General features: G+C 41.0%; 1 non-coding gene across 1 annotated transcript; it reads left to right on the forward strand.

Annotated features, from left to right (window-relative positions):
- Positions 1-21,666: 21,666 nt before the first annotated feature.
- TRNAI-AAU (transfer RNA isoleucine (anticodon AAU)) lies at positions 21,667-21,740 on the forward strand. The gene has a single exon. It is a non-coding gene; the product is annotated as a tRNA-Ile (tRNA).
- The last annotated feature ends 3,453 nt before the right edge of the window (positions 21,741-25,193 follow it).

The following is a 25,193-nucleotide window of genomic DNA, read 5'->3' on the forward strand; positions in this document are numbered from 1 at the left end:
CTCATGTTTAAAACAAGTGAATTGGGCCTCACATCTTAGCCCAAGTATGTGGTTAACTTAGTGGGCAATCTAGGGCCCAACTATTAGTGTATGTTGGCCCATAAACCCATCACAATAGCATAGTAAATATAGGCCCAAAGGTCCAATGGGCTTATCTTGGAAAGTTCCAACCCAACTGGACCTATAGAATCCTACAATTAAATATGTACATTGATCCAACTAAGCCCAACTGGGGTAGGCCTCAAATGCGCATTAATTAAGCCCAATGCATGATAGGAAATGGGGCAAGATATGTGTGTAAACGACCTCAAATCTGGTGGGCCATGCTGCCCCAAAACAGGCACTTATGAGCAGCAAGTTTGGGCCTTTTGCTAAAATTCTAGCCCACCCATATTCTGGGCCTGCTGAAGCCCAACAATAATCATAAAGGGTTAAGTATGAGTTCCCTGATGGCCCACATATATCTCTGTGGGTCCCACCAGAGGGAATGACTGAATTTCACACATAAATAAGGGGGACCATACGGGCTGGACTGAAAGTCCAGTAGTGGCCCTATGGGCTTGGGCGTCCCAAGGGTGAAAAGTGCTATTGGCCTGGGCAATTGGCCCAAAACACATCCAAATGGGTCCCAGAAATGGGTATCACTAAAGGATATGGCCATCACCCACATGGACCATAAATGGCTGGATGGTGGGGATAACAAATACATCAATGGTGGGCCCACAAGGAGGGGTGGATGGCCAACCATGGCTAGATGCCCCAGTTTGGGCGTCCTAGCCTGGTGGGCCGGTCCAGCCTACACCACAATCGATACAGGGGTTCTTTGACCCTGAAAATCGGCAGGTAGGTCCTACCATAGGTGGCCCACACCTCTACAAAATTTTATGATTTTTGGATAATTATAAATACTTTAATTAAATTAAGGAATACAAGCTATCCAGAGAATCTGCTAATTGCATTATTTTGGACAGACCCTGATTGAGCACCCAAAAGAGGTGGACCCAGGGTCTCCAAAAATTGGGAAAATTTGATTTCAACATTCCCACATATGTATAGTATAAGGTAGGGTCCACCAAAGTGGCCCATCTATTCAAAAATTATTTTATATTTTCAAGTTTCCAGACTGCAATGTTGCTGGAATTACAACAGAAAATCCAGCAAGGTACCTATATTGGCCCACTCTTTTGGGGATCCAAATGAGGTCAGTTGAGGCTGAAATTCGGCATACTCAAAGGTGGTACATACAACTTCAAAAATCATATATTATTTGGTACAAAACTCTCCAACAAAAGCCTCAAATTCTGGCCTCAAGTTGGCCCAAATATCTGTCCAGACAATTCTGGACAGCAACATGTAATTGAAAGGAATTAAATATAGACATCATTTACAATGGGATTTAACCCTAAAAAAGTCATGTTGTGAACCACCCCAATGGGCCCCACAAATTTTCAGACCTTCCCCATAATCAAGAATCCTGCATGTGCCCCATTAAGGTGAATTTTGGGGCCTCATGTGTAAGGATGGACTACCATGGGCGTCCAACTGCCATGGATGGTTTGGATTTTTTTTGTTGGTCCACAAGATGGGCCACACACACATGATCAGAATGCTAACATCAAAGAAAAATAAATGATTGGCTACAAGAGGAGGGGCTCCGCCACATTAAGGCCCTCCCCTTCATCAATCATACCACACATTTCATTGATTCACATGTTACAATATAGATCAACCACATGCATATCCTAGAATCAAGATCAATGTTGGGATGTCATCCCAATCATGATTCTAAGTTCTAACTGACTTATCACGCAATGAATTCCAAGGAGTCCTCCATGATGGGGCCCATAAGGGGAAAACCCCATGCATGGGATATGCATGCATGAAATAGGTCATTTGGCGACATCTAAGGGGTGGTGTAGGATCTCCACCATGGATTGGTGGGTACTATACTTCTCACATGAAAGAAATAATAAATCTAGAATATGGAATTGAAAATCCTATATCCTATAAGTACATCGACCTTAGATCTCTTCTAAACTTGTATCTCCTAGCTTCTAGTACTCCAAGGATGATGTATTAATCGGTGAGATGGGGTATAGATGGTTGGATTGAGAGGAATTTAAGGTGAAAGGGGTTGGAATGGGATGGTTAGGTGGGGATGTCCCACCCTCTCTTGCTAAGGAGGAAATAGGAATGAGAAAGGGAGGAAATGAGAGGGAGAGAAGAGAGAGAGAGAGAGAGAGAGAGAGAGAGAGAGAGAGAGAGAGAGAGGTTTTAAGTCTAGCAATAATTTCTTTCTTGCCTTGGGTAGAGAAAAGTCATGATTGAAGTAGGGAGTTAAAAATAATGTTGTAGGGTTAATAGGCTTTCTAGGTCTTTGGGAGTTGTTTTAGAGATAGGTGGTGTAGGAATAGGGTTTTAGGTAGTGTGTGTGTGTAGTGTGTTGGAAATTGGTGCCAAGAGATGGGACCAACCTAGAAACCCGTGCACACCTTCCCTAGGTGGGCCACATGACCATGATCAAGAGCTATAATATAAGATGCACACAACTTATGATCTATACATCGGATGGATGCACAAGACGCGGCGTCAAAACCGCAACGATAATGCGAACAAGATGACATAGGTTTCAGCTCAATCCGAGTCGGGTTTACATGACCGGACTTAAGGATGATAGTAAACACTATCCAAGGATCATGGGTCACAGGGATTCGACAGGTAGGACCCCGGGACCAAGAGAAATGAAATGCATACCTACACACACATATGCACACAAATGAACTCGAGTCGGGTCTTACAATCCTCCCCACCAATAAATAAATCTTGTTCCTGAAATTGACCAATCCTAGGACAAAATGAATATGTAGAAACACCATCATATAAATAGCAATCACCAAAGAGAAGGCAATACAAACAATCATATATCAATCAATCATCAAATAAATGGGGATAACACTCTCTAATCTCAACCTCGCGTTCGTAAGACGCCTCGACCTCCGAATGATGACCCCACTGCACTTATACTAAGGGAATGACCTTCGTCCAGAGGACTTAATCCTTCCGATCAAGAATACGAATCGGCCGCTCAATGTAAGAAACATCCTCATGGACCTCGAGAGGCTGCCAATCAATCGCAGGAATGGCATCTGACCCATACTTCCATAACATTGAAACATGGAATACGTCGTGGATCGTGGATAACTTAGAAGGTAAGGCAAGCCTGTAGGCCTGTAACGTCTCGAAAAAATCTATATAAGGACCCGAGTACCACCTCAGGCAGAAATTACCCAGGACCAAAACCTTTTAGAAATTAGGTTAATGCTAGCAAGTGCTAAACTAGAGTGCTTATGAAATTAGCACTAATCGCTTTAAATATGATCTGCAAGAGCAAAAACATGCAGAATCATTGACATTACATTACCTTGAAATCTAAAATCCATCCTTAAACCTGGTTGCTCTCGGGAGCACACCGAAACTCCGTATCGGACCTGGGCCGCAGGTCGAAAGTCTGATTACCCAAAAACTATATGGATATGATCGCATTACTGGACTTGACAACCTCCTCAGAAATCAAGTCTTAATTGTGTCTAGAACTATACAACTTGAGCCCGGAGCGAAGAGTGTGAGAAACGTGAAAATATTTAGAAATAAAAAATCTGAATTTAAGTAATCTGAGTCGTGTCGCTTGCGAGCCAAATATAAGAATTTGGACCGTCAAAATCTGACCCAAATACACCCTCGGATTAAGAGAAATGTCCCACACATGTCGGTGTACTTGTGACCCTGATCGATTGACCGTGACCGTTGAACTGAAACTGGTCTGCCACGGCTGATCTTTAAATCTGATCGGAACGAAAACTCAGCCTAACCTAGATCCATGGTCAGGGAGCTTAAGTCTAATCGCACGTGGAAAAGGGGCCACCAGAAGTGATCAGTTGGACCGAAATGGCCATATTTGGATATAACCTAAGTATACCTTGGCCCTGGGGCCATTCCCATCAAACCTGGGCCTATATAAGGACCTTAAACACCCTCTCTCATACCCCATACGAATTTGATAAAACCCTAGGAGAGAGAGAAGAGAAAAGAGAAGGGAAAAGAGTGAAAGTGAGAGTGAGAGTTGGAGATTCTTCCTCGAATTCGATCCCGCTACTCCACGCACTTAACCGTCACTCTCGTATCAATATACAGGCGATTCCGATTCCGTTCTTAGGTAAGAAAACCTAACCCTAATCTGTTTTAGGGTTTCAGATAGTGTAAGTTATGAAATAGCTAACCTAATTTATGCTATAGGTTACCAATTTGCCGTAGACAAAGACTTAGCTTTAAAACTGAGTTCATTGCGAGTCTACCAGCGAAAGGTGCGGATTATAAACGTAGAGGTTATGGTTTTCAAGGCTTTCAATGTCGGTTAATGGTTTATTATTGATGTAGGTGCAATTTCATATGCCAAATGCGATGTTTGTATCGCGTTTCTGATATATATGAACTATATTGAGTTTATTGTATTCCATGTATATGTAGAAAGTATCGTATACGTATGGAATTTAAACGTGTGTTTGCCATGATTAATTGTCGTATGTTTATGCTAGTTGTATGTGTAACAACTCCTTGGCGAAAGGATTTGCCCTAATGCGTGCTATCACCAACATACGTCATGTATGTTGGAATATGTAGTCTAAGTGTTTGTAAAAATGTCTAAATGAATAAGTGTGTAATATATTGTACTTTTTATGGGCGTTGAGAAGAGATTCTCAACTACCTTAATGATGTGTATGATTTCCTCCATGTAACTTATCTTCTTTGTCTGTTTTACTTAGACATTGTTTATGTGTGAATTCATGTTTAAGTTGAAATCCATCAAATGCTCACAGCTTGTATGATTGGAATTGTTGATCCATTACTGTTCTGATTAGCTTGTATGATTATCTATAATAATTGAATATGTTTGGGACTATGAAATAGTCCAGGCAATCGGTAACAGGTTCTGATTTGGTAGCTAAAGTTGTTTTGCCACATAGGACGTGATCGATGAATCTGAGCCGTACTTGGGATGTTGGCAGTGGTTAGGCTACGCGAAGTGCTTACGCACTTCATGTCGATCAACTCAACATGCGCTCGTACTAATCGAGCTCGTCAAGTAACTCGATTGACCCGATGTATGTTCACCATGTATGGACGCTACTGCTTGAACTAATGTACTAAACTCACCAGTGAAAACCCTTTTAAACCTTGGTACCTCGATCCGCTAAGACTCATGAGCCGGGCATGGTGGTATGGGACACCATGGTCGAGCTGTCGGCCTACGCTGGGGTGACGAGCCTCTCCGTAGTGACCAGTGAGCAACCCAGACTCGTGAGCCGAATACGGTGGTATGTGACACTGTATTCGAGCTGTCGGCTTACACTTATAAGATGGCGAGCCCTTTGTAGTGACCTCGAGCGTACACTAAAACTACGTAGAGGCGACGAGCCCTTACGTACCAACGAGAGTACACTAGGCCTGCACTGATAAGGTGACGAGCCTTTTACAGCTACCTAGAACCGTAACATCGTATGAGATTTACTAGGATTGACGACCCTAAAATGGATCATTGTTTAGGAATTGATATAAGGGAGGTACCTTAGCTTTCCAATCCTGCTGTATGAAAAGGACTAATATAACTCGGTAACCACGCTCATGTCATCGCACTGCATGTGCCCCGGGTTGAAGAGCACAGAGGGAAGAAAGCATGCCGCGACCGTAAGATGGTGTCGTACGAGGGAGTGTAGGCGAGGGCATGCATCATGCTTACATTTCATCCTTGCATTAATAAGAGTATCTAGGAATGTCTGATATGTCTGCTTTATCATTACTGCTTGACTGAATTGAGAACATATTAACCTTTGCTTTATTGTTCCACTGAGTTGATCACTCACTCCCACGTTCTGAGACGGTGTTCCGAACACCTACCAGACTCTATCTTAGTTGTAGATGATGATGTGACTCAGGACGCGGAGCCTAATTACTATGATGATCAGGATGATTCTCATATATGCAGTTCTCCGGTGGTTTCGCTTAGGCCATCCGGATCGACGGGGCTATAGGGTTTATTTTTGTAGTTAAACTATTTTGAACTATTACATGTATATGATGACTCAGTGATGTATTCAAACTCTGGAAACCAATCGTGATCTTTTTGGTTCATACACGTTTATATACATTTATCAGTCTTCCGCTTGCGTTATATAAATTGATCTGGAGTATGAATTACTGTTTTGGTATAATCCCACTCATGATTAATGCACTAACACTGACAACATTTAATCATCATTATTTATGTTGCATAAGTGATGCGTTGGAACTTGTGGATTGAGTTTATGCTCGACCCCCGATTTTCAGAGCGTTACAAGGCCACGGCACCCACATGCTCAATAATCTCAAAATGTCCAATGAATCTCGAGCAAGTTTTCCCTTCACACCAAATCAAACTATGCTTTTCATAGGCGAGACCTTGAGATATACCATGTCCCCAACTGCAAACTCGAGGGGTCGACGCCGACGATCCACAAAAATCTTCTACCAGCTCTGAGTTATGCGTATCCTCTGCCTGATAACATCAATAATCTTCGACGTTTACTGCACAAGCTCAGGACCTAGGAGACGATGCTCTCCAACCTTGGTCCAACAGCTATGAGATCTGCACATTTTAACATAAAGTGCCTCAAAAGGAGTCATGTTGATAGTCGCCTGATAGCTATTATTGTATGCGAACTCGGCGAGGTACAAATGCTCATCCCAACTGCCGCAAAATCGATTACATAAGCTCTGAGCATATCCTTAAGGATCTGGTTAACCTTTTTGGTCTGCCCATCCGTCTGCGGATGATAAACGGTGCTGAGATGCATGGTAGACCTCATCGCTTGCTGGAACTCCTCCAAAAGTGAGACGTAAATCTGGGGTCTCGGTCAGATACGATCGAAACCAAAATGCCATAAAGTCTCACTATCTCCTTGATGAATATCCTTACCGACCAGTCCATAGATCAGGAAGCACGCATCGGAATGGAATTCGTCGATTTCGTCAGACAATCAACGACAACCCAAGTGGTATCGTGACCGCGCTGAGTCCTTGGCAAACCAGCGATGAAATCCATCTACACGTGTTCTCACTTCCACAATGGAACGCTTAATGGTTGTAAGGGAATAGGGGGTCTTTAGTGATCGGCCTTGACACGCTGGCAAGTGTCACACTCGGCCATGAAGCTAGCAATCTGGCATACCATCCCTAACCAGAAATACTGCCTTGACAACAAAACAGCCAACAAGCTCGACATCGGCAATACAAAACTATTTAGCAGGCAAGAACATCTCACCAACCAAAACAGAACACGATAATATCATCAACCTAACACAGCGATCTTTTTAAAAAGTGTTGATACAAACAATCCCTTACAGCAGACTCTAATAACAATCTGATCAAATAAAAGCCCTTGGATACAAAAAGGTGCGACGCATCAGAACATAAGACTTACATACGGAGACAGGGAGAATACCCTCAACGACTCCGCTAATGACTAAAGCTCCTGCTGAGTTGCACAAAATAAATCAAGCCTGAGGTGGCTGGGGAGGTGTCTGTCCCCTCTTCATGTGCGATCTCTACTGCTGTTGTGGTCACTGTGGAGGTCTATCCTGCTGATGGGGACACTCGCACCTACGGTGCCCCGTTTGCCCACAACCGAAACAAACTACAGCGAATGATCTAGAAGATGAAGCTGACTGGGAAGAAGGTGGCACTGGTTGTGCTGCTGGCAGTCGAAACCCTAAACGTCTCATACGTCGACGATACTGATGTTGATAGTAGCCACTAAAATGCACCTTCCTCTTTCGACCTCCTCTCTGAAGTAAAAATACCATCATAGTGGTTTGCTACAGAGTTAAATCTCGTAAAAAGGGGCTCACACGCTCCTGCTCCGCCTGTCCGAGCATCTCAGGCACGGGCTGACAGGTCTGAAGAACATCAGTGACGATTTGCATCAACTGCTAGAGATGCTTAGCCCCTACAGGAATTGACAGCTAAGCAGGGGCAACACTAGCCTGTGACGGAGGCACAGGTGCGGAGGGAGCCTCAGGAATAGGTACGACAGACTCATGAGAGGGAACATAAATCTCAAATGGTGGAGCAAAAGTTGCTGGGGTCACCGAAACGGAATGAGAACCATGCCCACGGGCACCACGGCCACGGGCGTCACAATCATGGGCACTCGTCTAGACAACATGGTCTACAGAAAGAACAAAGGTGATGGACACCTAGGAATTAGAATCCTTGAAGGCTCAAACGGAACGGGGGAAACATACTTGAGACATGACTCGTCCTAAGCTCGTAACAGATATGTGATGTTATCCCAAGTTATTTCAAAATTACTTGTTATGCTCTGATACCAACTCCTGTCATGCCCTAGACTCGGTAACTGGACTCAGTAGGAACCCAATAGCCGATTCTGGCCATAACAGCCTCCGAGTACCCCAATCTCGGCTCCTGAGGCAGGTTCCAATCCTGGGATCCTAAAATGAGAATTTTTCATAATCATATATCCATTCAAATATGAGTATACCTAAGATCACAGAAAGTAAATTTCAGAAATAACAAAAGGACACATTACAAAATCTATTATGAATTTAAACTTTTTAAGTACAAGGCTGAAAGGGAAATACATAAGGTAACAGAAGAAAGAAGGAAAGATTTGCAACACTGGGTCCTCGGCTCAACTCCTATCCAAGCTCCGCTGCTACGATGCCGACCTAGGATCTCCTGCATGCATCAATCGTGCATAAACTTATAGAAAGCTTAGAGGGTGGTGAAAGTGTGTGACAACGGTGTTCAGAAAAAGATAGAGAATGTATAAGGGAGTCATGATTAATACCAATACCACTAGCCTTACCAAGGCTGTCATGAACGTAAGAAACTATACCAAGGTAGTACAATAATGCAAGAAGTCATATCAAAGCTAGATAATGCAATGAGTACTGGGCGCCATGCCAAGGCGATGTGATATGAGGCTTATACAGCTAATGCAAATGCAATGCGAAGTAATGACAGTGCTCATATTCAAACCACATATCAAGTACATTTCCATCATAAGAAAGTCACCGAGGTCAAGTACACTGCAGGATGATTGCCGCTCTCTAGATCCGCACAGTCAAATGAGCGTAAAAGACCTCACTACCCACCCGTGGTCAGCCAATCACTAGCAAGGCTCGACAGTAACGGACCCATTCACGAGTTGGTCGAACTTAGCCTAACTATTGCCCTCTTTCTCTCAGACAGGTAAGGCCACACCCTAACCCAACTGACTACATGACAGTGAGAGTCGCGGCCTAACGGTATAAGGCCCTCGTGCACTCATGGTTCCACCCGGTTAAGGTGTTGAGGCAGATCCTTGGTACCATGGAAGTTATGGGGTTTTCACTCAAGGGAATCCTATGCACCACATATGCTCACATTTCTAATGTCCAATCATGGCCATCCATGATGAATCTGTAGAGGTTACGGCCCTGATGTAGCAATGACGAATATCCACATACTATGCAATGCCAAATACATGAATCACATAATCAACCATGCATAAATTCTAAGCATCCAACATGCTCAAGAGGGGATGCTATGTCTATTAGAGAAGGTAACATGCAATGCCCAATGGCATAACCATAACCATACACACACAGTGCCAAGCAAGCATACAATATTGTACATGAGCCATGAAGATGAATCTAGACGCACTATGCGCCGATATATAAAGTAGTACACTCCTATCCAAGAAGGAACCAAGACTAGGTACTTAGACAATATCCATAAGGAAATCTAGCCTCTAGTGGGGGCCCATTTACCTATGGTAGCCCATGAGACTGAGCATACAAGCTACGGGTCTAAGTAATGCAGAAATAAGCCTAGCAAGAGTCTTAGATGAGCATCCAATCACACTTATATACAATCGAGCCTAGAGGGGTGTCTCAGTCCACTCTGGGCCCATTGGATGTCCCAAAAATCTGATCTAAGATGGGGTCCTCATATGATCACTAAAAGTGACCCAAAAGAATGCACTAATTAAGCCCAAAGATTATAAAATATATATATATAAGCATGCAACATGCACACAAGTTCTCAATATGGTAGGCCCCACATCCAATAAAGTTTCAGCTATAACAATGTACATTTAAGGCCCTTTGATAAACTTTTGGCCCGTTTGACTTCCTGGACCTACTAAAGTTCAGAAATTAATCAACTATGTGGAAACAATCTCATGAAGGCCAGCAATATTCATAGGGGGGGCCCCACCAGATGGAGAGTGTGGATACATCATGAAAAGATCAAATGGGCCTGCTACTTGATTGTGAGTCTAGCAGCAACCCAAGGCAGAGAGTGCTTCCATGATCGGGCGATCCAAGACTTGGACGGCCGGGACCAAACATATAGGCTCTACATACATTCACATTAAGCCTCAAATAAATGGCCTAGGGCCTATGGTGGGCCTTTAACCATCTATAGAAAAACCCGTGGGCCTACCTTAGGATCACCCCGGAGGACATTCAATCTCAACTGGTTCCCAAGAGATATCTCGCTACTACACGAGCGTGAAATAAGGCCCAAGGCCTAAAACAATCCATGGGCCTAGTGGGCAATATACATGACCCAACAAATAGGCAACATTATGGACCCCTAAGTAAGTTTTGGGCCCAACCTAAAAGGTTACAAACCCACATATTGTGGTGAGCCAAATGGGCAACCCTGTATTCCAACCATATGGGCAAATCCTCATGTTTAAAACAAGTGAATTGGGCCTCACATCTTGGCCCAAGTATGTGGTTAACTTAGTAGGCAATCAAGGGCCCAACTATTAGTGTATGTTGGCCCATAAACCCATCATAATAGCATAGTAAACATAGGCCCAAAGGTCCAATGGGCCAATCTTGGAAAGTTCCAGCCCAACTGGACCTATAGAATCCTACAATTAAATATGTACATTGATCCAACTAAGCCCAACTAGGGTGGGCCTCAAATGCGCATTAATTAAGCCCAATGCATGATAGGAAATGGGGCAAGATATGTGTGTAAACAACCCCAAATCAGGTGGGCCATACTGCCCCAAAACAGGCACTTATGAGCAGCAAGTTTGAGCCTTTTGCTAAAATTTCAGCCCACCCATATTCTGGGCATGCTGGAGCCCAACAATAATCATAAAGGATTAAGTATGAGTTCCCTGATGGCCCACATATATCTCTGTGGGTCCCACCAGAGGGAATGACTGAATTTCACACATAAATAAGAGGGGCCATACTGCTGGACTAAAAGTCTAGCAGTGGTCCAATGGGCTTGGACGTCCTGGTGGGCCCACAAGGAGGGGTGGACGGCCAACCATGGCTAGACGCTCCAGCTTGGGCATCCCAACATGATGGGCCGGTCCAGACCGCACTACGATCGGAACAGGGGTCCTTTAACCTTGAAACTCTGCAGATAGGTCCTATCATGGGTGGCCCACACCTCTGAAAAATTTTAGAATTTTTGGATAATTAGAAATATTTTAATTAAATTAAGGAATACAAGTTGTCTAGAGAATCTATTAAGTGTAGAATTCTGTACAGACCCTGATTGTGCACTCAAAAATTGGGAAATTTTGATTTCAACATCCCCACATATGTATAGTACAAGGTAGGGTCCACTAAAGTGGCCTACCTATTCAAAAATTATTTTATATTTTCAAGTTTCCAGACTACAATGTTGCTGAAATTACTGCAGAAAATCCAGCAAGGTACCCATATTGGCCCACTCTTTTGGGGATCCAAATGAGGTCCGTTGAGGCTGAAATTCGGCATGCTCAAAGGTGGGACATACAACTTCGAAAATCATATGTAACTTGGTACAAAAATCTCTATCGAAAGCCCCAAATTCTGGCCTCAAGTTGGCCCAAAAATCTGTTCAGACAGTTCTGGACAGCAACATGTAATTGAAAGGAATTAAATATAGACATTATTTACAATGGGATTTAACCCCAAAAAAATCATGTTGTGGACCACCCCAGTGGGCCCCAAAAATGTTCAGACCTTCCCCAACATCAAGAATCCCCTTGCATGTGCCCCATTTAGGTGGATTTTGGGGCCTCATGTCTTAAGGATGGACTACCATGGGCGTCCAACCTCCATGGATGGTCTGAATTTTTTTGTTGGTCTACAAGGTGGGCCACACGCACATGATCAGAATGCTAACATCAAAGAAAAATAAAGAATCGGCCACAAGAGGTGGGGCTCCGCCACATTGAGGCCCTCCCCTTCATCAATCACACCACACATTTCATTGATTCACATGTTACAACATAGATCAACCACATGCATGTCCTAGAATCAAGATCAATGGTTAGGATGTCATCCCAACAATGATTCTAAGGTCTAGATGACCTATCATGCAATAAAATACAAGGAGTGCTCCATGATGGGGCTCATAAGGGGAAAACCCCATGCATGGGATATGCATGCATGAATTAGGCCATTTGGCCACATCTAAGGGGTGATGTAGGATCTCCACCATGGATTAGTAGATACTACACTTCTCATATGAAAGAAATAATAGATCTAGAACATGGAATTGAAAATCCTATATCCTAGAAGTACACCCATCTTAGATCTCTTCCAAACTTGTTTCTCCTAACTTCTAGTGCTCCAAGGATGATGTATTAATGGGTGAGATGGGGTGTGGATAGTTGGATTAAGAGGAATTTGAGGTGAAAGGGGCTGGAATGGGATGGATAGGTGGGGACGTCCCACCCTCTCTTACTAATGGGAATGAGAAAGGGAGGAAATGAAAGGGAGATAAGAGAGCAATCTTTTTTTCTTACCTTGGGTAGAGAAAGGTCATGATTGAAGTAGGGAGTTAGAAATAATGTTTTAGGGTTAGTAGGTTTTCTAGGTCTTTGGGTGGTGTTTTAGAGATAAGTGGTGTAGGAATAGGGTTTTAAGTTGTTTGTGTGTGTGTGTGTGCAGTGTGTGTTGGAACTTGGAGCCAAGAGATGGGACCAACCTAGAAACCTGTGCACACCATCCCTAGGTAGGCACATGACCATGATCAAGGGCTATAACATGAGATGCACATAGTTTATGATTTATACATAGGATAGTCATACAAGACACGGTGTAAGAACCGCAACAATGATGCGAACAAGATGGCATAAGTTTCGGCTCGATCCGAGTCAGGTCTACATGACCGGACTTAAGGATGACCGCAAACACTATCCAAGGGTCACGGGTCACCGAGATTCGATCGATAGGACCGCGGGACCAAGAGAAATGAAATGTATACCTACACACACAGATGCACACACATGAACTCGAGTCAGGTCTTACATTTAGAAAAAAAAAATGAATGAATGGTGTGGATCGAAAACATACATTATGGTGGAGTCCATACAAAATTCACACTTAAAAAACTTCCCTTAATGTTGTGGAGAAAGAAAAACAGTGTATGAAGGAGGAAATATGTACAGTTCACTATTGGAAATACATATGTATTTTTATTTTTTATTTTGTTTATATTTTCTCAACTGAAGTAAGATGATATCTTCATGCCGAATTGACGAATGAGAAGCGACAACATAGGATGTAAAACTATAATGTGGAATTGAAAAGGATCGAACAGTGCATCAGTGATGGAGATCCAATGATTTGAATTAAAATTCATAACTAGTTGTTATGTCACCTTTAAATTGATGAACAAGAAGCGACAACATAGGATGTAAAACTATAATGTGGAATTGAAAAGGATCAAACAATGCATCAATGATGGAGATCCAATTATTTGAATTAAAATTCATCCCTAGTTGTACTGTCACCTCTGATATTTGGTTGTCAGGATCTTCCGCACCTTGAATCTTTTGAGAAGCGGTAGGATGGGAAAACATCTCCAGACGCGTGTAGGTTTAGGGACCTAGCCATGTTTAAATAGTCGTAAGAGGGAGGAGTTTAAAACCCATCAAAACACTGAAATTGTGTAGTTATCTAACACAATACCATAGTTTATGAAAGCTTGCAGAACTTAGAATTATAGCCAAGTCCTAGAAGGGGGGGAGGGTGAATAGAACCACTTAAAAATATTTGTCAATTTAATTAATTTTAAGCCACAAGTCTTAATAAGTCCAAGATCATAGACTACACAACATTCAAGTAATTGTGCAAAGTAGTCTATGATGCGAGATGTGAAATATCAAATGTGGGTGCACTAAATTAAATGCCTAACATACAATCTATTCATGCATTTATAAGAAATAGATAATTCAAATCACAAGCATAATAGAATTGCATACACATTAACAATCACTAAAACAATGATGTATAATGGTTCGGCTTAATCCTTATTCTACTCTCGGATGATGAACTTAAACTCGATTTTTCTGAATTTCACTATTTTAGTTAGTTTTTTTATAAGTTCACCGGTAACATTTACAATGGTTTTTAATAGGTTCACCACAAACCTTTGCAATCTTACACAAGGACCTACACGTATGCACCCGTGTTGGTAGTGGTCCTACATAAGGACCTACATGTACGCACCCGTATTGGTGGCTACAATAGAGACTTACAAAGGTTTTCTAAAAGCTAACCAATAACATGCATGTACACAATTATGTTGGTGGCTCCCTCGGAGACTCAAAAGGTTTTTTATAGGTTAATTAAGAACCAATATGGTCCTACACAAGGACCTACATACACACCCATCGGAGGCTCCCTTGAAGACTTCAAGGTTTTTTTTATAAGCTCACCAATAACCTTCGATTAGTCCTATAAAAGAACTAATCTATGTACACTCTTGACAGAGAAAGTCCCTACACAATGATCTATTTGAGTTTCAGTTTCAAACTCAATGGACTTTAATTAAACTCTTACAAGTTTTGGATGAGTCTCATTGATAACATTAAATTCTTGATAGATATAATTCCCTTCATCTAAGACCAAGTCGCTAGACCAAAGAAGACGGGTCCCCTCATCTATGCCATAAATGCTAGATTGACGAGGTATATTATTGTAGGCTTTTATTTTCATTTTACTTTAATACAATTAAGTTCCTTCTACTCTCACATTGCATGAATCGGGTTATCCCTACTATGAGGGTGAGAAAAAGTCATTTTGGTTAAAAGGCAAAAACAACTTAATAGAAGGACAGACTCTCCCCTTCGCAAATCGCTTGATTTCATTTACACGTGGCAGTTGAATAAACAACCAAACTACCTCAATTCTTGAATAAAGACGACCACTCATGGTCTCTCTGTCTATCTTAGAGCTTGGGGTCATAAGCTTTCGATTCAAATTGAGATGTAAAAGGCTTTAACACGCGTGACACCATACACACATACCAACGAAAAATTTTAAGCCAATTACATACACTATGACATCTTGATCTTTCATTCGTTAGCAAGGCATGTGGAGATGATTGCACCTACGGATTGGAGGTTCTTTTAATATTATAAAATGATGGCTAAAAAACATCTAAATGTTGGTTGACATTGAATGGGCCACAATCCTCTCCTTATGTGCATCCATGTTAGGGCAAAAAAATAATAATAAGAGGTTTGGATCTTCCTCATATGCGTCATACACATGGAGTTTGTTTGTGCAATTCAATCAAACATAAGGTCAGACGTGTTAGGGCCTGTATCTAGTTAACGCGTGCGGTTAGGATAGTGCGTGCATGCCAGAGTTGTATTCGACTCAAGTTTGATTGAATGTCGGTGCCCCCCATGCTGAGATGGACTGATTAAGAGTGAATTCAGTGACTCGGCCGCCCTCTCAACCACTGATGATTTTAGCAATCAGGCAGTTTTTAAAGGGTAGGGGTTAGTCTTTTCGAATGGATTCTTTTTGCCTTACGTTCAAGACTTTTCTTTTAGCATGATCGCGACCATAGTTTAATAAAAATAAAATAAAAAAACAAAAGCGAAAGAAGATAAAAGGAAAAAGTATTTTTCTATTAATGATTTTTACAATATTGGCACTCAAGATTGGTTTATGAGATCATGATCCGTTCATCACCCAGGGTGAACTACGCTTCTTAGCGAGATGATCATGCTGTGCGGGATGGCCTTCCATTTGTAACTCGATCAAAAATTGGACCTCATGGCGAGACAACCGATGGAGGGCGGATCTTCGACAATCTATTTATTGCTCGAATAGAATCTAGCTTTGTAACGAGATCGCCAATGAGGTGATAACCTATTCTTGGTCTTAGAGGGAACCGAGCACACGACGAGACAATCGTGATTTGACTATCTATTCGTTGTCTCGTGTAGACCAAACTTTGTATCGAGATGTTCGATGGAATCAACTATCACATTGCAGGAACGCCCCATAACATTCAATTAGAAACTAAGTGATCTTCCTAACGATCCACTAGGATGCCGTGGATGAAGGGCAGAGAGATAAACTAAGGATTAAAACTAGAGCCCCATGCTATAAGCACTGATGAGTGCTAAACTAAAATAAAAGATAAATGTCCATGGTTGATGGGCATCGTAGAGATGTGTTTGATTGTGTTGGTGTTTGTTGATCTGTCTTTGAGCTCTTCATGTAGTGATGTTTATATAAGTGTTGAGTGTTAAATATTGCATATTCCCCCCTGTTTATATCTTGGTTTTATGAACATGATAATGCTTAATAGGTATATTTTATACATGTTTGTATTGCAAGGTGAATATGAGAGCTTGGATTGAAAAGAATGTTAAAAGCATGGATTTGATACTCCAGAATCACCAAGGCAAGTGATGGATCTTAAGAGGCCAAGATTGAAGACTTCAAGACCTTAAGATTCATAGAAACCAAGTAGAGAAGGAAGAAAAAGGGCAAAGTGCAGAAATTCATAAAATCTAATTCACTGTGTATGTTATTGACCACCGGTCGATGACATCGAAGCCAGTGTTCGATAACATCGAACACGGGTCGATGACATCGAAGAATTATATGAAAATCGAGTTTGGTTGCTGGACAAATTGGATACATTTCTTGATGACGTCGAAGCCCTGTTCGATTGCTCTAAGACAATTCGATGACATCGAGATTTTTGTAGATTTTGGAGAAACTCACTAGGACACTTTGGAGACATTCTCGATTACTCGAACACTCTTCGATGACATCGAAAGTAGTTTGATGACATCGAAGGTATGTTTGATGACATGAAGAGTTATGCAGTGCGAAAGACATTACACAGTGCAAAAATGCGCGACTTCCCTATTCAAGTTATGTTCGATGACATCGAAGGCTATTCGAAAACATTAAAGGCGTTACGTAGAGTGCGTAAATTTTAGACGATTTTCAAAAACGATCGGATAAACGTTATAAATATGGGTTCTTTGAGAAGTTTTAAACATGAATTATGTTACAACGAGCAGAGCCAAAGGGTGGAGCAAGCTCCCCAAGAGTTTTTCTTCCTTCTTTATCTGTTTTTAATGTTTTCTTCAGAAAATTTAGATCCAATCATGTCTATGGTTAGCTAAACCTCTTAACTAAGGCTAAGAGGTGAAGCTTGTTGGGATGATTTTATTTCTTTAATTCTTATTCATGTTGAACCTCATTGATTTCTAGTTTGAATTTAAGGAATATTTTTGGTTTTCTATGATTTATTGTGACTCAAATTACAATAGATATTGTGATAGCTTTGAATATCTTCTTTTCCTATTTTGAGATTGTGTGATTGGTAAAACTCGTGATTCACCATCATCTCCTGGGCATGGTGGATGTATGAATTTTCATCCAATCATCACAATACTCCTTCATTGAGGACTAGATCAATAAAAAGTTCAGAGATTTTAGTTGCTTTATCTTCCAATTAGATAGGATAGAACTCCAATTCTAATTGTGGTTCTTAAATCAAGTAAGATAGCATCTTAATAGCTATAAGTGGATCCTTGGAACCCTAGTTCCTACCTTTCAATTGGTAGTTTTAATCAACATCATTCACAATAACTCTCATTTATTCCAGATTTAGGTTTAGATTTTCTTCTAGTTCTAGTTTTAATTATTTTCAGAATACGTGCAAGTTTAGTCCTTGTGGATTCGATCTCGGTCTCATCGAGTTATTACTACATCACGACCTACACTTAGGGTTGTGAACAATAAGCTTCTAGGAGATAATGGCCTTGCGTAGTCTTCGACATCATGAAGGATTAGAACAATTGGCTATGCAAATCTACTTGATTCTTCATGTAAGCATAGCCTATTGCATACGACCATTGTACAAGAGAGAGACTTTCTTATTTAGATCATGCATTGGTTTAAGTCCGCACGTTATTAGATTCCTGCATAGGAAAGTTGTTGGAGTCCTTTGGCTTTAGGGCTGTACACGAGCCAAGCTAGCTCGAAAAGCTCGCTCGGCTCGACTCGATCTAGCTCGACTTGACTCGGCTTGAACAAAGATTCGAGGCAAGCCAAGCTTCATATAACCCAGCTCGGTTAAAAAATGATCCGAGTTCAATCATAGTGGATGTTGACTCAACTCGACTCGAACTCGGCTCGGCTCGAATTGCAGCTCGAGTTCCAGCTCAACTCAACTCGAATATATATATATATATATATATATATATATATATATATATATATATATATTATATTTAAAAATAAAAAAAAGTTAAAACTTAAACACTACTCTAACCGTCCGTCCCTTTCTTACCATTTCCCTTCCTTAACCTAATTCATCACGAGCTCCTCTCTCTCTCTCTCTCTCTCTCTCTCTCTCTCTCTCTCTCTCTCTCTCTCTCTCTCCACTTGGCCACTCTCATGAGCTCGACTCAACGTCTACCTAACTCGTCTCAGCCATACGTAGGGGTGTACACGAACCAAGCTAGCTCGGTTAGCTCGCTCGACTTGACTCAAAAAAGCTCGATTCGACTCGGTTCGAAGCTGAGTTCGAGCCAAGTCAAGCTGATTTTTTGAGCTCGAAAATGAGTTTGAGCCAAGTTCGAGCAGGCCCTAGCTCAACTCGACTCGGATCGAATCCAGCTCGAATCGAACTCGGATCACATAACCAGAGAAAAAAGAAGAAGGAGAGAGTGTTCTGGTTATTTCCTTGGAAGCAGGGATGGATGATAGTGTTCATATGGAGGCATTTGGATTGGGGCTGATTGGTTTTAAGGACACCATCTTCTCCTCTTTCCCTATATTCATCATTGTTATACTTCCTCATCAACCACCTGATGAATGGCAATCCCATTTTCTCTCCCTCTCTCCCAACTTCTTCTGTCTAGAAATCCACCTCTCTCCCAACCTTTTAGCAAGCAAAGGATCCGGATTCGTCTATTATTCCCCTTTCCCTCCACACCACCTCTCCCGTTGAAATTAATGAGGGATATGATTGGCTCACGTATCTCCGTCAGAAATGAACCCATGGAAAGCTTTTTTGACTTGGAAGTTATTTGGTTCAGACGTATTCAAAGACCATGTCTATCGTGTCTCACTTGTTTTTTCAGTCCCGATATGTGATTCTCAGACATCCTCTTCGTCTTTTTATTTTTATTTTTTGAGACTTGCTTCTTTTCCCTTTTTCTTTATTCATATCCTCTGTTTACATATCGGTGACTGAATTTCTTCTTCATCTACGTAGCAATTTATACATACCTTACAAGCATCTTATCAAGAAGAAATGTCTCAACATGCTCTCATTGCCATTGTTTTACAAACAGTAGGATTGTGAAGTTACAGTTTAGGTGTTTGTGGAAATGCTTCAATGACGAACTCAGCTCGAATGCAGCCCGAGCTACCCCAAGCTATTGACCGAACTGAGCCAAGCTAGCCAGCCAGGCTTGAGGACCGAGCCGAGCCGAGTTCGAGCTAAGGTCAACTAGTGTTCGAGTCGAGTCGAGCTAAGGCCAGCTCGACTCGATGTACACCTCTAGCCATATGGCCTGCACTCGGCCAACACCCAATCTCTTTCTCTCCTAGCACCAACAACAAGGTACTTATATAGCTTTATCTAATATTATATATATATATATATATATATATTATTAATTGAATATTTGATTTGGGAGTTGGGTTGGTTGTGGGTTGGGCTAGTTAGGTTGGGTGGCTAGGTTGAATTGAGTGTGGGTTGGATCGGGTTGCTCGGTTGAGTTGGGTACAGGTTGGGAGCATGCTCGACTCAACTCGAGGTAAGCTCGACTCAACTCGAGGTAAGCTCGCCTCGACTCGATCCACAGATCACCTCGAGCTTGACTGGAAATGTTTGGCAAACAAGCCAAGCTCCAATGGTAAGCTCGAAGCTGAGCTCAAGCTCGAGGAAAGCATGGACGAGTCAAACCAAGCTTTGATGTACAACCATACTTGGCTTTGGCATATGTAGAGAGTGACTTTTGGTAGAACTCTAACATTAAAATCTTGATAGATATTTTTTAGATGAGATTTTAGCATTTAATACTTGCAGGAAGACTTGCTTTAATAAGACTCTTGCTTTGCAAAGAGTTACTTTTAACAACGGACGCGGATTAGCTACTGATAGGTTGAGTAGCGAGATTGGCTACTGAAACGATGTCACCTAGTTCGGTGAGCCCCATCATGATGTATGTGTTATATCCACACTCCATCCATCATTTTGGAGAGATCGTTTTAGGACATGATCCAAAGAATGAGGTAGTTCCAAAGCTTAAGTGGACCCCACCAAATAAAATAGTGGGGATTGAACTCTTACCATTAAAAACTTCTTAGGGTTCCTTTTTGTCCAAGTCTGTGTTAACTTATTAAAAGGTTGGATCTGAAATTACCATTATGATGGTCCTAGGAAGGTTTCAACGGTGGGAATCAATGTCCCTACTGTTTTCTGTGGTGGGGTCCATAGGAGCTTTGGATATGCTTCATTCTTTGGATCATGCCCTAAAATGATCTTTCCAAAATGATGGACAGTATGGATACAACATATACATCATGGTGGGGCCCACAAAACTTGGTAACGTCACTGGCAAATCTCACTACTCAATCCGTCAGCATAATCGGCGTCCTTTAACAACACTCTATCATTGAATACTCCCACATGTGCACATTTTAACTCCTTATTTTAAAGTTCATCTATACCATATGTGGCATAGCCAACACGTGGCATGTTATATATTGTTTAATATATTGGCATCAGGCCAGATATAAACAATGCTCTCATGAATCCCCCGGGGGCACGAGTAAGATTTCGAATGTAGTGCCAACACATAGCTGCTTTCTATTGTTCCGTATGATGTGCAAAAGTACACAGTCATCGGAGATGCAATCAGATGCTTTGTAAATCAGGGATGCAATCGGATGCTTTGGTCACGAGGACCGTTAAGAAACATTCAAGCCAGTGCTCTTTTTGACACTTGCCTCTCAGAGATGCCAACGTGGCATACACATGAGAGATCCAAGCCACTAATTAGGTGGATCCAATATTCTGTACTCATTGTGTCAAGAATCAGGATGATCTGATGGTCAGATAATCTACAGTAATTTGTAGAACGTGAGCAGTTGTCTGTTAAACTTCCACTTTTTTTTGTACAAATTAACATGGCACACTTGATGTTCAAACCGAAGTGATTTGAGCATATGTGGTGTACATGGTGCGATGTGTGGCTTAGATCCATCAGAAGTATGCCTGTTAATTCTAGAATTGTAAATTTCACAAACATTTAAAACTCAATCTGGCCTATTAGCTCAGTTGGTTAGAGCGTGGTGCTAATAACGCCAAGGTCGCAGGATCGAGACCTGCATGGGCCAATTGCTCATCTCTCTTCATTTGTGGAAAAATCCCATTTTGTTTTCGTCAAAATACTGATATTTTAGCTTATTTTTCATCTTTTGTCAAATTTTATTTTATTTTTTTTCCATCTTAGTCTAAAGTTTTGGCCAATATGTCTATTGTACCATTTGCATGGTATTTGCTCTCCTATTTTTCGTTTTTATTTTTATTTTTATTTTTTATTTACATGTTTTCTCAGGGCTTGCTTGGTTACCACTCATGAATGAGTTCATTTCATTCCATTCAATCGTAAACAGATGTTTTGGGTTATTTTAGGGATTAAAATGTTACCAAAATTCCAATGAACTAGATCTCTAATAACCAATTGATGTCAACTATAATAAGATGAACTTATTTATTAAATAAGCTGCAACCAAAAGTCAAATGAACTGAGATCTCTAATAAGTAATTGATATCAACTGCAATGAGATGAACTTATTTATTAAGTTCTAATGAGTAATTGATACTAACTACAATGAGAAAAACTTAAAAACTGGCAAACAACTAGGCTCTTAGTTATTCTCCCAAATGTCTCTCATTTCATACTTCTAATTTATTTTCAATGTACATTGCGCACAAGGGAACCGTTTACTGGTGTGACCAAACGTATAACCTAGGTGCTGCTGGAATGATTTTCTTATATTATATAATGAGGCGGGTTCATCTACAAGTCTTTGTGATAAAAAATGAATAAATAAATTACATGCCATACATTTGAGCACACTGGGTATGTTTACGACATTTAATCTGTTCGTTTGCATCACCTCACTAAGAAAATTGGAACCCAAAAAATCTAAGGGCCACCAAGTGAAGTTGTAAGTTTATGGACGGTTTGCCAATAATTTTTGTGGTGGGGTCTGTCATGTTATTTATATGCCATGTAACCTGTGCGCATAAGGGAACCGTTCACAGGTGTTACCAAACATATGACCCAAGTGCTGCTAGAATGATTTTCCTATATTATGTTGTTGATGTCACAAATCAACAGTGTCCGTGATGCCATCAACAGACCGTTTGATGCCATTGAGAGCTGTTCGATGCCATCAGAAAAATCTGGAAATCTCATGATTAGTCGTTGGACACTTTAGGTGTCTTGCTCGATGCCATCGAAAGGGGTTCAATGCCATCGACAAGCCATTGATGGCATCGTAGTCTCATCGAAGTGTCATCAAAAAAATTCAAAAAATACATATTTAGTCACTGGAATATTTTGGTGTTTTAGATCGATGACATCGAAGAAGTTCAATACCATCGAAGGTTGTCTGATGCCATCAAAGCGACATCGAAAGTGCCATTGAACGATTGCGTACAGTTACACAGTGTTGCGTAAGTGCGGGATTTGTTTCTTATTTCTTATGATTCACCTAGAGGCTATATATATGGGTATAATCGGAAATATGGGGAATAAAAGATCTTTCTAATTTGTTCCTAGGGTTTCAAGGGTGTAGCTTGGTTGATTCAAGGTTTGATCGAATTAGGTAATCTCTCTCTTGTAATTTTCTACTTTCACAGTGCATTACTGTTGCTTGGTGCCATGGTTTTTTCCCGTAAGGATTTTTTTCAAGTTAAATTTGGCTTGTTTTTTTATTGTACTTGGTTGTGTGATTCGATTACTTTGCTTCATTCATCTCTTTGTGCTTCCGCGATTTCCCAACAAGTGGTACCAAAGCATAAGGTTGGGGCGCAGATTGAATATGAAGCAAGTATCTATTAGATTCGTATAACACCCCGAACTTTTCAATATTCGAGTATTGAAAGTTCTCGAGTGTTATCATGAAGTTTAACTTAATATATATATATATATATGTGTGTGTGTGTGTGTGTGTGTGTGTGTGTGTGTAGTATCAATTTAGTTATCCTAACCCTATAACTATTCTCCAATATGAATCTAACCGTTAAGAATGGTCTTCGTCCATAAATCAAGTCATCCGATTGTTGATCATGTGGTTTGTTAGATGTATATTGTCTTAACTAAATCGGTGAATAACTCTTTATCCATAATGATTCAGATGTAAATTATTTTGTAAGAATTTTTTAGAAATAGGCACATAACCATCTAAAACAATTAGATTTCACGAAATTCTTAGATAAGCAATAATTACGAAAATATCATTAACCTATATCCTTGAATTCCAAATCACATAGTTCTCATGATCCGTTTCATGTGAAAATTTATACCAGTCTTAATTATCATAAATTAACCATACACATTAAATTTCAACCCTTATATCATTGTAAAAGTGACCCAATTAACAAATAAGCCCTTAATGTTGATTTTGGTGTCCATCAAGTGAGGAAAGCTCATAGGCAGCTGTAGTAAGATATTTTTCTCCATATGAATGACTTGGATTGGTCATCAGGTGTAAAATATGAAGTCTCCACTTTGGTAGGCTTTTGTTTAGTCGCGAAGTTATCCTTTTTAGGCTTACCAACAATGTATAAATATAACGTCTCGGAAAAATCCGTACAAAGACCTGAGCATCACCTCAGGCAGAAATCACTAAGGATTGCATTCGATGGAAATTAGGTGAAAATTAACTAAGTACTAAACTGAATTAATCGGTGAATTAGTTTTGAACTACTTTCTTTACGAACCGCCATACCCAAAACTAATAGAATCGCTAACCCAACATTGCCTAGAAACCTAGGATCAGTCTTAAAACCCAGTTACTCTTGGGAGCACATTGAAACTCCGTATTGGACCTGGACCGCACGTTAAAAGTTCGATGACCATGAAACTATAAGGTTATGATCATCTCACTGAGCTTGACAAGCATCGCGGGAATTAAGCCCGAATATTATCCAGAAATGCACAACTTGAGCCTGGAGCGAAGTGTGTGAGAAATACAAATATCTTTAGAAAACGAATTCAAACTTAAGTGAATTGGGTCGTTCGCTTATAGGCCAAATTTAAGGTTTCAGACCATCAGATTCTGACCCAACTATACCCTTAGATCAGGAAAATTTCCCTGCACCCATTGGTATACTCATGGCCCTGATCGAGTGACGATGACCGTTGAACTTAAATGAGTCCTCCATGATCGATCCACTAATCCGATCAGACCGAAACCTTAACCTAGCATAGATTCATTGTCAGGAAACTTTCTTCAGACCATATGCGAGTAATGGACCTCCAGATGAGCTCCGTCGGGTCGAAACAGCCACTCTTTGGCTATACCCTAAGTATACCATGGCCCTGAGGCCACTAACATCAGTTCTGGACCTATATAAGGGCCTTAACCCACCCCTCTCTCATTCCATACGAATTTTCCTAACCCTATGAGAGAGAAGAGAGAAGAGGAGAAAAGAGTGAGGAGAAGAGAGAGAGAGTTCAGGAGCTCGTTACTGGGATTCATTCCCACTGCTCCTTGTGTTGAATCACCACCCCACCATCGCCACGCCGTCGATTTTAGCTTCGATTTGGGTAAAAA

The sequence above is a fragment of the Magnolia sinica genome, chromosome 8, assembly GCF_029962835.1.
Source record: "Magnolia sinica isolate HGM2019 chromosome 8, MsV1, whole genome shotgun sequence".
Lineage (NCBI taxonomy): Eukaryota > Viridiplantae > Streptophyta > Magnoliopsida > Magnoliales > Magnoliaceae > Magnolia > Magnolia sinica.